The sequence below is a fragment of the Leptonychotes weddellii genome, chromosome 3 (genome assembly GCF_054177405.1).
Source record: "Leptonychotes weddellii isolate Sample4059 chromosome 3, ASM5417740v2, whole genome shotgun sequence".
Classification (NCBI taxonomy): domain Eukaryota; kingdom Metazoa; phylum Chordata; class Mammalia; order Carnivora; family Phocidae; genus Leptonychotes; species Leptonychotes weddellii.
The window spans coordinates 125,999,313-126,010,009 of NC_138371.1; the positions used below are offsets into that span (position 1 = coordinate 125,999,313).

Genomic DNA, 10,697 nt, shown 5'->3' on the forward strand with positions numbered 1-10,697 from the left:
TCCATGTAGTGATTCAGGGACACGGATCTCTTCCCATTTTGTGGCTTCACTATCCTCTAAGGTAGCGGTTCTCAACCAGTTCTAAGTAGAGGCCAGGAATATGCAACACCCAGGACAGATCCTGCAACAAAGGATTTTCTGGCCCAAAATGTCAGTAGTGCCGAGGTTGAGAAATACTGCCCAAGGGACATATTATCTTCTGCATCCAGCAAGCTCAACAAGGAAGTGGAGGAACTGATTGAGCTATAATCGCTTTGTAAATGCCTTGACCTAGAAACACTAGTCACATGATTCCCACCTAAACGTAAGAGGGTCTAAGAAATGAGTTCTGGTGGGCAGCTGCTTCCAGCAACAGCTCTTTTTTGGAGGAGCAGGAATTTTTAGTCAACAACAAGCTAACTTGTCACAGGAGTCAATGGCAAGATTTGAATTTTATATTTGCCTGGCTACTCACAACACTGTCAAAGCATCAATATGAGCTAATAAAACCAGTAATATATAAATGCAACCCTGACTTCCTCCTTGGCTCCAGATCTTCTGTCTAATGTCCTGTTTAATATATTATTAGGTGTTAACAAGCAACGCAGTCAGAGAATTTTTGATCTTCCCACCAAAATTTTATTTCTTTCTCATCTTTCCTATCTTAGTGAATGATGACACCATGCTCCTCCCCTCTCTCCTACATCCTCTTCCAGTTGTTCTGCAAGTCTTTGCAACTCTATCCCCAAGTTATGTGCCCGCAGGTATTACCATGGACTGCCATTTCTAGCCTGAACAACTACAATAACCTTCTAACTGGCCTCTCTGTAACCTCTCTTTTCCCACTACAGCCTGTTCATTCATATAACCAAAGTGTTCTTTATAAACTATAAAGATTATTTCTGCACACCTGGTGCCCGATTACATTCTTGAGTGCCTTGGAACATGTCCAGCAAGGATCATGTGAGTCCCATTTACTTCACTCCATTATTCCTCTGGGGTCTGTACACCCTCACAGTTCCCTGAACTTGCTACTGGCACTGGTTTGGTGGTTTCTAGATTCACCATGGTCACCTTCTTTGTACCTTTCTAAGGAACATGGCATAGTATTGTAAAATGGAGGGTCAACTTGTCAACCGGGGGAAGCTAATCTGTCCAAATCCATGAACCTCACTATAACCCACAAGACTCATCAGCATCTGGCCCCATTTCCTCTCATCTCCTCTCCTGCTGTTCTCCACCTCTTCACTTCGCCGCAGACCCTAATGTGCCAGCAACACTTGGCCTCAGAGCCTTCATGTGCCCTTTCCCCTGGGGGCACGCTTGCCCAGTTGCTTGCACACCTGCCCCCTTCTCATCATTCCAGTCCCAGGTGTTATCTCCTCAAAAGTGAAACACTCCTGAAATTGCTGATACCACCCCTCTCCACCTCTCCAAACCCATACCCCAACCCCCTGTTTCAGCGTCTCCAGAACACTTATCACAGTCTGGAGCTGATACATATCACTCATGTGCTTGTATACTATTTGTCTCCCCCCGGCCCCAGAATGGAAGCTCCATGAGGGCAAGGGCTTTGCCAGTCTTGTTCATCACTGTACCCCCAATCCTAGAACAGTACCTGGTGTGTAGGAGGGATCAATTATACTTAATACATAGTCATGAATCATGAGCCAACAGGAACCCTGGAAGAGTAGGAAGTGGTGAATATCAGGTCTTGCTCCAGCTCTGCAACGGATCTCATAGGTTCACAGATAAGTCTCACACTCCCTCCCCTATAAACCTACTTGTCTTACCCAGGAAAAGAGCTAACCACAAAGGCCTCCAAGAAACACAGACAGGAATATCCTCAGACTTAACAAAGCATTCTCTCCAGGGCCCTCAGACTGGCTGGGTCACTTCAGAAACCTTTGTGTACTTGCCCATAAGTGACTTCTGACCTGCTGTCCTTCCTGGCCACACACGGAATTGCCATTACTGGGGGAGAGTTGGAGGCCTAGTGGGGAAAATCATTATAATTATTATTGTCCTTCCCTCTCCACACTCGACCTAACCTTTTTTTTAATCTTTTTTCTCTGGCATGTTCGGGCTGCCCTCCCACCTTTCCTAACAGCCAAGACTGTTCTGTGCTTTTGAAAAATGTCATGGTCCAAAAACGAGATCCTCAGCCTGATACATCCCTGGAAGATTCCCTTGGCTGGCCACCTGGCTGCTTCCTGGGGCCCACGTCAGGCTGAGACGCTGCTTAGGGTGCACACATGGGTAGCAGCAACTTCACCTTTGATGTCCTCTTTCATCCCTCTGCATTGTCCTTTACAGACTGAGTTCCCCATTCCTTCCATTAACAGCTATTTACTGAGCACTGAACTAGGCTTTATTTTTATTTTTATTTTTTTTAAAGATTTATTTATTTGACAGAGAGAGACACAGCGAGAGAGAGAACACAAGCAGGGGGAGTGGGAGAGGGAGAAGCAGGCTTCCCACCGAGCAGGGAGCCCGATGCGGGACTCGATCCCAGGACCCTGGGATCATGACCTGAGCCGAAGGCAGACGCTTAACCAACTGAGCCACCCAGGCGCCCTGAACTAGGCTTTAAAATGGATACAGGCAGAGGCACATTTACTGTGAGGTTAATAAAACTTAAGCTACAACACCCATGGTCACATGGGTTTTGCAAAATTTGCAAAAGTGAAATATTTTAACTGAAATCAGTTAAAACTATCCTTCTGCTCTGACTTCCCCTTCACCACACTAACCCCTGTGTAGGGTTGCCATAGCATTTTTGGAATTCTGCTGAAGTAGGTGAGTTGGAGATGCATTTGGTTTGGATTTAATGGGATATATTTATATGGTTCACAGTCACGTCTGCATATAATAGTTATGTTATTGCTATTCAACTCGGTGTAGGATTGCTTTTAAGAAATACTCCGGGAACCCACTGCGCCAACTCATCCAGTGTCATGATAGGAAGACACACAGCCAGATGTCATACCGTGATATAAATATGTTATACAGAATCTGGGAATACATGGGAAATGAAGGATCACCCAGGTTTGAGATTATGAAGGCAGAGGCTGGTCTGTGGGAATTCCTCCAGTTATCAGACATGTAAAATCACATTCAGAGATTTCAATTCTCATGGACATTTAGTAAAAAAGGAAGTTCTCTCTGTAGGGCACAAACTCTTATAAGAGTAGTACTATAAATAGCAAATATGTCCTTGTTGTTTATGCATCCCAACTATTTAATTTAAAATTTAAAAGAAATTGGTTTTGCTCAATCATGTTAGAGGAAAGACTTCATTATCCTTCTATTGTTTTTTCTATAAAATTATTGTCATATAAAGAGGTGATCAAAGAGTATGTAGCTAAAAAGGTGTGGGAAAACTGTTATAGAGGTATGTCAGGCAGTTAACAGAAACAGTATGCTATTGAGGGGGATTGCGATGTTTGTAGTGTTTGTCAGCATTTAAAATTTTTAAATTTATTTCTATTTCTATCCTTAATCTGAATAAATATTTAATTTTCTTAAATGCTCCCACAGTTGTTAAGCTAACTGGGTTGTCCTGTCCTGTCCTGTCCTGGATACAGGACCAGATGATGTACTTCTGGTTATTAAGGAGCTTCCAATAGACCTCAAATGAGTCTTGGGTAGGAAAAGGGGTGAAGAAATGATCAGAATGCATTTGACACTCCCTCCATCTACCAAGCTGTCATTCCCCTCATCTCCTAAAAATAATCCCCAACAAATTGGACTCTTAACAATCATGCTCTTGAGGGAAATGAAGGGGCTAAATTGTGGTGTGTGTTATAGGTCAAATTTGGCAACTCTCCTCTTTCCCTTTGGCCATTGCCATCAAGAGGAAAACCAGCAAGTGTGACAGGGCTAAACGTTACTTTTGACTCAAGTGTCCTAAGAAGGGACCTTCTGGTCTTCCTGGGTCAGTCACTGTGAGGGCTGAGGCTAGCAAGTTGGTCCCTAGAAGACCCCGAATATAGTCACATCATGGTGTCAATGAATGTTCTCTCTAGAAGCCTGCAAATTTTCTTCCTCCGTGTTTAGACCACAGTGATTATTCAACTGATTTCCAATCATTCAGTGAATGTTTGACTTGGGTGAGCCACTTATAGCAGAATTGGAACTACAAATTGGGTACGATGCTGCCCAACCTACCCTTCAAGCCTACACAGAGCCATTTGCAAAAGATCCGTGAAATGGAGCCAGCTCACCAATTGACTGGTGACTGCGGTTACCATGTCATAAAAGAAAACGAAGCACATCACGGTTTTCCTACAAAAATTAACCAGAAATGTAAAGGGATTAGAATCGGAACAGTATGTGAGGCAGCCAACAATTAATCATTTACTACAGGGTGGGTGAACTTTTCATTGAAGGTAACATGTATAATTAAACAGCCTCTTGCCGAGTGGGTGTTGAAACTGAAATTCTCTAGGCCTGACTCATGGCTTTTCCACCTGGTTCCTGGCTCCTTCGGACTTGGTTGGGAGGCAGGTTGCCTCTCAGAACAAACTCTGGGAAATCCCTGCCTCAGGCCTGCCGTGGAAAACACTATTGGTGTTTTCCTTTGTCATTTAAAGTTTGTTTGTGCGCTTGGCCAGGAGAAGCCTGCAAGCAGGTACTTGAACTGGGTGGAACGAAAGCCTAGGGATCAAATAGCACCCTAGACCATTGTCAAGGCCAAGGCCACAGAAAGTGGCTACAGCTGCACTCCAAAGCTGTCATTATTGTCTTGCCATAACCCCTGAAATCTTGTTTATTTCCTGTTTCAGACTTCCAGAGGTGTACCACACAGGACAGTTACGAAGGGCAATAACACCTACAGCCCAGAGAGGTGGTCTAGCCTTTTGTGTTTCATTTGGGTGGTACCATCTTCAGTATTAGAAAGTCCAAAGCCAGTTTGGTGTGGCAAGCTCCTTTTGATCTGTAGATATCTTCTGATCCCTGCCTCGGGGACCCCCTTCCCCCACATCTCCCCACTCCTGGGTTTCCCCCGTGAAACCAGAGACTTAGAGATGGTCAAGCTGATGACGCGTAGTTCAGATTCAATGTTTCTCTTAAGTCTGAAATCCTCTGAATCTGATGGGAGAGGAGAAGGAAGTGAAACAGGATAGTCTAAATAATTTGTAGTTAAAGCCAAGATTTATGAGGGGAATTACTGCACAGAGCTTGGTTTTGCGTGTCTTTGGACCTGGGAGCCAGATTCTCCCGTTTGACTGCCCACATGTGTCTCTCACGGCTCTGTGGCACGACCCTTCCAGGGTGGGGGAAAGCTACAAGTGTCCCACAAGCCGGGAGCCTTGGTCCTGAAAGTCCGAGGAGAGTGGCGACACTGGTGTGTCTGGTAATTAGCATGTGGCTCTTCAAGATGAAAAAGAAAGATTTTGTGGTGGCAGGGGAGGAAGCAAAAGGACGGAAAGAAGGAACCACAGACTGTGAGAAACACTCCCATGGAGACCAGGCCTGGGTGAATGCAGGATGCACCTTAGACCTTTGAGTCTTGTCTGCCCCACCCCCCTTTGTCCAAGAGGGAGGCATTCGAGTGGGACCATTTTCGGAGCCACAAGTTAGAATCAGATTCTATTTAGGTCAGGCCCTGCTAAAATTCATTTTGAGAAGTTCGAAGACTAGAGCAGAAGAAAACTGAACTTCTACCATCCTTACACAAACACACACACACACACACACACACTACTTTATGAAGATACAGGGCAAAGTGAATTAATATAACACACTTAAAACAGTACCTAACACAGTGGATGCTATAGAAGTATTATTTGATTTCCTGCTTTAACTATGAACAACTATTATTATTACTATTACTGTATTTTGACATTGCTTTCAAAGAACTGATTTTGGACATAGACATGTAGGTAGGAAATCCCAGCCATATTCTTGCTTTTCTCAGTAAGCACTCATGAGTAGGCAAAGGAGATGGTGTACCTAGTGTAGAGCCCAGGGGCAGCTACGCGAAGGCCTGGCAGTGGGAGGCACGCTGAACATGGGATTAAGCCTGGCTACTGCCTGTGTAAAGTGTGGCTGTTGGCCTGACTCCCCACTGTAGGGGAAAGAGCCAGAGAGAGAGAGGCCAGGATCTGAACCCTCACCTGTGAATTACCTAGCTGTGAAAATTATGGAGTACCTCTGAGCCTTTGGTTCCTCTTTTACAAATGGATATGATTAAACCACCTCCCAGGGGAGGAGCAGAAGACAAAGTGACTACGTGGGGATCAGCTGGCTTCCGCCTCTCACAGTATGGAGAGGGTTTTATTACCTGGAGTTTATAATAGAGCAAGAGTAATTAGGAAAGAAAGGCAAAAATCCACACTTTGGAATGACATCTAACCAATCTACTCAACAGGTAACCAGAGCATAAATGAACACATACAATCTGTTACAATTCATACCCACACCTAACCGGAGAGTAAATTATCCTGGTGGGCTTTTTTTTTTTTTTTTAAGATTTTATTTATTTATTTGACAGAGAGAAAGAGAGAGAGTACAAGTAGGCAGAGCGGTAGGCAGAGGGAGAGGGAGAAGCAGGCTCTCCGCCGAGCAGGGAGCCTGACACAGGGCTCGATCCCAGGACCCTGGGATCATGACCTGAGCCGCAGGCAGACGCTTAACTGACTGAGCCACCCAGGTGCCCCCCTGGTGGGCTTTTTGATCCTCTCTCTATAAAGGATCTCAGGACTTATCCAGGTGGGTCTAACTTAAAGGAATGCCTGACCTGGTCCTTTTCCTGCCCAGATCCTTTTAGGACCTTCCTCCATGTGTATTGCTTGGCTAGTTGTGGTCTCTGGTCTCCCCCCCACCCCACATGTGCCCCACCAGTATCCAGCCCATGTTGGTCTGCCTGTAACCATCTCTTCCATCTAGGACAAGTTTCCAATTGCTGCCAATTCTTACTGCTTTTAGTTCAAGATTTAAGAATCCTCACCTTTATCGTTAGAACCATTGCTAGTCCCAAACTCATTTTTTCTCAGTAAAATGGGAATAATCTCATAGAGTTGTTAAAAATAATATTTTTTATTCAGTTAACACAATGCTTGCCACCTGTATGTAAAAATATTTTTAATGTTATTTACAATCATCACCATCACCGTCTTCATAACTCAATCATGCTACTCTTTAAATTGGCTCCCAGAGATGCCTTTCAAAATCACCTCTAGCAGTTTCTCTTTACATCAGAAGTTGATTTTATGAATCACCCCGATGTCTGGCAAGGAGAAGACAACTTTCAAGTGGAGAGTTACAAACAAAACGAAATAAACGAATTCCCGAATGATGCAAAAGTCATTTACTTTACGACTACTTCCTCCGTTCCACTTGAAACCTACTCGAGTGTAGTCTCATTGCTGAATTATTTAATGACACTCAGGTAGGAGCCGTTAGGGAGTTAACTTACCTCCCAGGGGCCAGCCTGGCATATTTATCTTAAATTCGTGATGGAACTAACATAGTCTCATTTTAGCATGTTACCATTCTAGTCCTCTTTAGAGCTATATAAATCCCAAGTTTAGGCAGTGCAGAAAGGCCCAGATTCAGTTCACCCAAGGAAGTGGAAACTGGTAGAAATCAACGGGCCTTCGGTGGATTGGGCATCCTCAGAATTGGTTTGTAAATAAATTACTGCTGGGATCATGACACTTGGGATCAAATCCCAGACCAGAACAGAAGACAAAGAAAGGGACAAGCCATTCAGTTGCAATGTAACTGGCCAGGCATGAGGTGGCCCGGATGGCACCTTGCGCCAGAGGGAGACCCTTTGCTCAGCAGACAGAACTCCGTCTACTGGGAAAAAGGGCATTAAGCCCAAGGAGGATGATTTCCCAGATGTTGCGTTAGTCTGCTCGACATTTCCCCTGAGATTAGGCAGTTAGCTTTGTTTTGATTCTACGCTCACTGAGAAGCCTTCTAATTCTTTCTTCGGTCACCCCAGGCACCTAAATTCCCAAAGGGGTGCCCTGGATTACGAGAATGAAGATTTCAGTTACGGGAATGGTAGCACCCATCTTTGGGGAGGAATACATTTGTTTTGTGGCATAGATACCCATTGTCCGTGAGTTTAGCATCATGCAGCCCCTCCAGGACTAGTCAGCTCCAGGTAGACTTGCAAAATAGAGATTCAGCATCAGAAAGCTGAGAATCGAACCCTCAGTCATCGCTTTCTTAGGTTCTGTTGTGCCTCAGCATCCTCATCTATAAAGCAGGGGAAAACAATAGTGCCTGTTTTGTATGGTTGTTGTGAGGATTTATGATTTAGTAGATGTAGATGTAGATTATTTATATGGATATGTGTATATGAAATGATTTTACATATGGAAGAACTTAGAATGGTGTCTGTTTTTCACAGCGACCCATTGAGACACTCCCCACTCCGAGTACCCTATTAGAAGCAGCCACCTGATGTCACTCTGCCTCAGACTTTCTTACATGACCCTCAAAGCATTACCTCCTCCAGCTATTTCTCTCTGAAAACTAGAGGCTTCAAACCAAAGCTACACACAATGCTCCTTCATTGGCATGTGACCTGTGCAGTCGCATGGGGCCTGAACTTAGTTTAATTCTGGGCTCTTGCCACCTTGAAGTTCTTAATTTTTCACAAAGGGACCCCACATTTTTATTTTTCACCAGTCCCTGCAAATTATATAGCCAGTCTTATCTCCGGGTGACCAAGGACCAGCCAAGTGGCCTTGGGAAGGCTACTCCCTTTCCAGATGGCTCTACTTTGGTTCTATGGATGTTGTGGAGACAATGAGGAGAAAAGGAGATGAATCCGGCCACAGACCTCGGCTTGCCAATGAGCAGAGTGAAGCCTTCTTGAATGTGTAGCCATGTGTCCAGGCTACCAGTGATAAATTCTCTCTCAGGGGTCTCTGTAGACTCAAAGAAAACTGAAAGAAACTCTGGATGTGCTTCCCATCCCTACCAGTTCCCCCAAATAACAAACATACTTGGCAATGCAGAGTGAAATGATTTGAGTTACTCAAAGATAGCACAGAGAGCGCCCAGAAGAGAACTTGGTCACAGCTGGGAAACTAAGAGCACAGTCATTTAGGCTGGGGTCTCCCAAGGGAGACTCCTGCAGGGGAGGGGGCAACATGACCACTCAGACAAGCAGCTGAAGCCAGGTAACCTACCAGGTGGCATCCATGTCAACCACAGGAGCAATAGTTTTGGCCTTCAGCAGTGTACCCCCATGGGCGGGGAACCCGTCTTGGTGTTCATGCAAGATATTGCCTACTTGGGTGGGATTCCCACTAAATTCAGGAATGGGAGTTAGAGGCAGAGTGGTTTGAGGCCACTGTTACAAACTGCTCCTTCCTTGAGTTTCTAAGTTGGAGTGGCCCAAGGAAAAAGGATTCTACAAATTCTCGGTCTCACTGTTCTGGTTATGTATGTACTTTGTTCATGCAGTAGGTCTGACTTTGACCCTGGAAGACAGGACTTGGTAGCCTTGAAATCACTTTTCCATGACCAGGTTCGTTCCTATCATCTTCTCGCTCCGCATCTGTGGCCCTGAAGTGACGATGTAATTTACCAGTAGTTACTGGAAGCACAGATGGATGGATGAGCTTTCTGAAATGCTGCCTCCAATCTCCTTGTAGAGAAATCCATCTAAATAGCCCGTTCCCAATAATTCCTTTTCTTTGAACACTTCGGTTCACTCTGTTCTGATTTTAGAATCTAGAAATGCAGCGCAAGATATTTCTAAGCTGGCAATTTGCTATCCTGTTGCAGGAGTGCAGCAGTAACCCCGGAGGGAAATTTTTCAAGGCTGCAGAGAAAACAAGGCTGGAAAAATGTTTGTTTATTGCCAGCTGTCCCCACAGCCACTTACATAAGAGCTTGTGCTGAGACAAGCTGCCCTGCCCAGACCTAGGATCAAGAGTTAGGCTCCTTGGGACCATGACAGAAACAATGTGGGAACCACACAGCCACGGCCCATGACGCAGTCCCGGAAGGAAAACCAAGTGTTGTGTGGCGATTAGTCCTTTCACAATGGCGTGATGGTTTCCTGGGGTGTGTTCAAGCTCGCGGGTGGTGGCACAGTCTGCAGGAGGGGAAAGGCTCTGTGAGCGAGATATGGCTGAAGAATGGTTCCTCGCTTTCCCATTTCTAAGATAAAACAATGCACAAAACTGTGAGCTGAAGGGCAGAGTCGAAAGTTCAGCTATCTTCCGACCTCCCAGATCCATTCTGACTTTCAAGCTACATAAATAAACACTACATCCAAATCTGGGAGCATTTCAAAAGTGTGGACAAAATTGTGTAGATTTTGTTCAGCTGTTTACTGCAATATATATGTATATATATATATACATATATATATATATGTTTTTCTTCACAAAACAAACATGAAAAAACGAAGTCTACCAGGAAAAAAAAATGCAAAAGCCTTTTACAGCTTATATATATATATGTTTTTCTTCACAAAACAAACATGAAAAAACGAAGTCTACCAAGAAAAAAAAAATGCAAAAGCCTTTTACAGCTTGCCTTCCCCCATGCTGTTACTGAAAAGCAGATGTGAAGGGCAGAGATGCAGGCCTGTAATCAAGCTTGTGAGGCAGCCATGAGGCAGTCTAAACTATTCTCAACAGCCTCCCTCTACCGGAGACGCCACAGCCTCTTTGTGTAGACTGTTCCAGGCTTTACGTGAATATCAGAAAAACATTTTCCATATGTTTTTTTTTTTT

At 44.6% G+C, this 10,697-nt stretch overlaps 1 long non-coding RNA gene across 1 annotated transcript in view; it reads right to left on the minus strand.

Annotated features, from left to right (window-relative positions):
• Positions 1-6,437: 6,437 nt before the first annotated feature.
• Positions 6,438-10,697, minus strand: part of LOC145720651 (uncharacterized) — a 14,876-nt gene continuing 10,616 nt past the window's right edge. Inside the window, exon 2 of the long non-coding RNA XR_014143790.1 lies at positions 6,438-10,116. This is a non-coding gene — a long non-coding RNA (uncharacterized LOC145720651). The remainder of the gene's footprint in view (positions 10,117-10,697) is intronic.